The following is a 5,309-nucleotide window of genomic DNA, read 5'->3' as shown; positions in this document are numbered from 1 at the left end:
TTTCATTGATTTTGCTAGTACTGGTGCTCGGATTGTAGTCCGTCATTTGCTAAACACAGTTCTAATCTGGAACTTAAGCTATCTACAGCTCGCAACACTTCTTCGTGGCTGATTGAATTTATAGCATTTTGGATTCGCTGCATCATATCTTCGGGTGTTGTCGGTCCTAAAACATAAACTAAGTCTTTCAGCCTACCCCATAAGTAAAAGTCCATACAGGTCAAATCAGGGGATCTTGGTGGGTATCAGGTTAACTGGACCACCTCTTCCAACCCATCTTCCAGGATATTGTTCATCAAACGTTTGTCGGACGTTGTGCGAGTAGGGAGCCGGAGCACTGTCGTGCATAAACCATATATTGCCAACAACTTCGTCTGGTACTTCTATTAAGTTAGACAAGTGATTAATTAAAAAATTGTTATAAGTCTCTCCATCTAGGTGTCCTTCAAAGAAACAAAGGACCTACAATTCTCCTGCTAACAATACCATACCAAGTATTCACAGTCCAGTACCTCTGGTTGTCAACCTCTCGTATCCAGTGGGGGTTCTCATGAGCCCAGTCCTCATGTTGTGACGGTTAACTTCGCCGTTGCTCCGACATGTAGCTTCGTCACACCATAGTAAATTGCGAAAAAATTTTCATTTTGTAGCAACTTTTCTCTTGCCCACAAACAAAAATTCATTCTTTAAATGCCATCATCACCATGAAGTTCTTAGTCTAGGGACATCTTTTAGGCATGCATTTTATTGTCTTTCAGAATCCTCACCACTGAACTTTGGCTCATACCAGTATCAATAGCTATTCTTCTGGAAGAATCATTTGTGTTTAGTTGCACCGCCGCCAATACTTCTGGTGCCCTAACACTTCTTACAGGCCTTGCAAGTGTTTTTCCCTTATTGCTGTCAGGCTGTACCTGTCCTGTTTCACGAATTCGAATAGCAAGTCTTTGAAAGGCCATTCGTGACTTGAGGTTCTCTATTTGGAAACCGTTCGGCATACATCCTCGCAGAAGCCACATAGTTTTGAAAACATTCGCCTAACACCATTAGCATATCGAATGCCTCTGCATAATTTATGTACGGCATTTCGAAAAACTACAAGCTGTCCATAACAGCAGACACCAATTGAAGACCTGAAATGCTAATCGATTTAAGTGCCAAAAAACAAAATTTTCGGTAGTCGAATAAAAACCCAGCAACTTGCACAAAATGCATTTATTTTCTACAAAACTATTGTTATAAACATTATACTAACTGCAAATTGTAATGTCACAACACTTCTAAATGTTTTATTAATATTTACCCTTCTTATGATAATTTTATTTTTAATCATTTTTTTGAAACAGATCTAAGTCCAAATGTGAAGTATTTTCTTATAGATCTAAGTGCCTTCACACAGTTGCCGGTAAAAATCTCTATTATGATCATCAATAAAATCCAAGCATGTTTCTGAGATCATTTTTCTTATTTTCAGCCAACGGAACTTCTTCGGGTAAGGTGGTAAGCTCTGTGGAAGCAATATCTTTGAGTGAAATGTTTTTCTTGAGAACATAAAAATTTCTCCCAATCGGTTAATTCATTAAAAATTTTTTTTGTATAATACATACCCAGGGTTTATTGTATCTACCTTAAGACATGACAGTTGAGAAATTTGTATATTCTTTGTGTTAATGTACTTTGATGCAGCTTCCCTCAAAATTAAAAAAACTTATCCATGCTGAGAACTTTGAAGGGACGTGAAGTGCGTGCCGTTCTAATTACTTGTTCAACATCTTGAACAGTCTGCATTTTTGACACTTTTGCTTTCTTTTCTATTACTGCAAAATCCCTGTTTGCAAGCTGAGAAACTGTGCCCCGGGACCAAGAATTTGTGTTTCTATAGACTTAAATAGCCCAATAGTTACTAGGTAAACATAAAGCAAAACCCAGCATACGGTTTTTTATCTGTCCGGCACAGTTATCACTCCAAATAACAAGACTAGTTTTTTTATGGTTGAGAGCATGCCTGAATTAAGGGCTTGTAAAATACATGAGGCCATCTGATTACCTCCCCTTCCTGACTGGCCTTCATGCCATACACACATAATTGCGTCATTTGTATCATTTATATGCAAATTAAAATTGTAGCACGACAACTGCCTTAGGTAATACAATATCACTGTGTACTAATTTTGGTAAGGGGGAAAACCTTTTGAAGGTCTATCACGAGACTGCAAAACACTGCTGTTGGGCATCGTACTATCTATTGTATCTTGTTTCAGAGTACTCAAAGCTTTTTCACTTTTTTCGGTGGTGTAACTCTAATAATTTTTTGCCTTTGGTTTGCCAAAATAGTATCTCTTAATTTGGTTTGTAAGTGCAGGTAGTCACATTTTTTGCATGTGTCTACTCTTGGTCTTCTGAAAGACAATTTTGGGAAAGTCTTTGAGGAAAACTTTCCGATAAAACTTTTGACTCACGATACTGTTAGGATATTTCTCTTTAAAAAGAGTTAAAAAGTCTACTCATATTTTAAATCTGAGCTTAAATACTCCTTTTCAGATTTAGTTCGGCTATAGTGTCCTTCTTCTCTAGGAAAGGAATTAATATGGGCTTTAACAAGTTTTCTGTCAGACTCTGTAAACTTGAATTTAACAGGTTCACCGCGGTTGTCTTTAAATACCAAATTCCCAGATTTCTTCTTTGTTACAATGTTTGTAATTTTTTGGGGAGATACTCCAAAAATATTTTAAAAATGTTTTTTTTTACATACCTTTAAAAAATCTCCCTCCCCATCAGGCAACCTGTAACTTATTGTAGTTTGTCTTCTGCTATTTTCAGGACCTTCATAAGTACCATGTCGTCGTCTTGTAATCGGAAGTATATCAACCAAACCTAACAAGTATGAACCTTGTTCATTCATTCCAAGTTTATGGTAGGCATCAAAAAGCTTCTTCTTCATTTCAAATGACACTGTTTTGCAGCTGTAGTTGCACTTGCAAATAACCTGAAATAAAGTGAACGTTGTAAAAATAATCAAATAAATAGAGTGGAATGACACGGTACTAAATTTTAAATTATGTATTTAAAAAAAGCCTATGGCTAGAATGTAGTTATATATTTAAAATACCAATCTTTAAATAATTGAAAGTACGTAGATAAACTTTGTTTGAAAAGATATCTGTCATAAATTGGCCTAACTTAAAATATGTAGTAACAAAACTAGCCTAAAGCTAGAGGTATCAAACAGCAACAGAATTTAGAGTTCAGGACTAAAAAAACAGATACAACAAATAAATAATGTAACGTTTAGCTTAGGTACCTATAATATTTAGCCTAGTTTAATACAAAGTTCAATAAACTAACCTCTTCAGTAGGTAGTTTCTTTTCAGGAATCTGCTTCCGTTTGTTTTGTGTGACGTAACTCTTACCACTTAAGGGGAGTTGAACGCAAAAATCGGAAAAAAAATGTTTTTTCGCTTTTATTTTTTATTTTATTATTTGATTCTTTCTGAACAATTTACTGCAATCCCTACATAAAAATGGCTTTCCGTTGAGCTTCTATGATTTTTCAAATATAAGACTACATAACAAATTTCGCATCAACTTTGCCCTCCGCCTCCTAACACCTGGTGCATATACAGGTTAGCAGAAGTAAATGAAGAAGAAATTACCTACAATCACAAACATTCCCTACCTCAAGCTGTATTGACAGCAATTAAAACCTACATACAGAGATTTGTCAAGATTAGATCTACTAAAAAAATGTCTTCACGGTAAAACCCAGAACGTGAACGAATCTTTCAACAATGTAGTGTGGAACTGAATTCCAAAAAATGTGTTTGTTGGAAGAGAGACTCTTGTATTAGGTGTTCATGATGCTGTTCTAACATTCAATGAAGGTAAAATTGGAAGGATCAAGGTTTTTAAAGGAGTTAGGAATAAAAGACTGTGGCAAATACACCGTAAGCACATTGAAGAGCCTCGATGAAGTCAGGATGAGGAAGGCAGATCTGAAAGCAGAGTCAATGACTAAGGAAGCAAGAATAAAGAAAAGGAGACAGTTATTAGGTGAGGAAGAGGAAATGGATGGTAGCTACTGTCCCTCGAGGCTTCTAAAGGTAATATAAACTTCTAATTATTGTGATTTTTTGTTTTCCGCTGTTTTTTGAAAATTACCGGTTTTTAATATATGTGTACCTTTTTCTCAGAAACTATAAATGCTGCACACATGAAATCTTTACTGGTTATAAAGTAGCCTTTCAGAAGTATGTAGCTCTAGTTTTATTAAATTTCATAAATAAATAAATATTTAGAAAAATATTTTATCTTAAAATATAAAAATAAAAAATAACACAAATATAAATTTTTTTTTCTTTAGTTGTATCAATTATTTTACAAAAATTTTAGAGGTATAAATACAATATTATATCCTACACCTTGTGTAAAAAATTTCAACTTCCTAACTGTTATGAGTTTCTGAGAAAAAGGTACATAAAGTTACCTTAATTTTAACATTGGGCCTTATGGACCGTTCAACTCCCCTTAATCTTGCCAGTTTTTGTCTCTACCTAAAGTCATTACACTCCTTAATTTCATTACTAAAAGCCTGATCTGTATCTGAAGCCATTGTAAATAACAAAAGATAGACCTAACCACTTTCACAAGAAATCAAACTCACATGCCACTGCCCACTGCCACATCAATTCCTTTGTTTACTTTTTGGAACTTAGATCAAGTAGCACTTCCACCACCTGTGGAGTTACAGGTAGCGCATTCTGTTGTAATTTTTTTAAAACCATTTGGAGAAGGTTTGGCACATAGATCTTTTAGCCGTGCATTGGCATAGGAACATAGATCACTTAGCATAAATAAAACAATATTTGTAAAAAGTGGCACTTAGATCAATTAGCATTTCAGGTCTTCAATTAACTGACTAAGAGTAGCCTTATCACTTTTAAAAGTCAGATATAAAACGTGTTCTTTGCTTCTTACAATTGGAGTTGGTCCCGAACACAAAGTCATGAGATCCTGAAATTTATCCCGTGATACTTTTTGTCTACTTGTGTTTTATTTTGTCATGTTTAACAATTTAGGTTTAGATTTTGTGTCAGATTCTCCTCTTGGGAGAGAGACAATTCTGTATTGATCATGAAGATGGCTTGTTTTGAAAAAGATTTTCCTTGGTTCATTTGTTTTCACCATGTATTCCACCATACTAGGCCATGTAAGACTTTCCCCTTCATCGTCTTGCCTCACTGACAGTGTCCTTAATACTTTAGATTTCCCCATAAAATCTAAAAAGTCATGTGAGTCCAAGGGAATAACAG

Source organism: Homalodisca vitripennis, unplaced genomic scaffold (genome assembly GCF_021130785.1).
Source record: "Homalodisca vitripennis isolate AUS2020 unplaced genomic scaffold, UT_GWSS_2.1 ScUCBcl_465;HRSCAF=2523, whole genome shotgun sequence".
In the NCBI taxonomy this organism is placed as follows: domain Eukaryota; kingdom Metazoa; phylum Arthropoda; class Insecta; order Hemiptera; family Cicadellidae; genus Homalodisca; species Homalodisca vitripennis.
Note: the sequence above shows the minus strand (reverse complement) of the source record.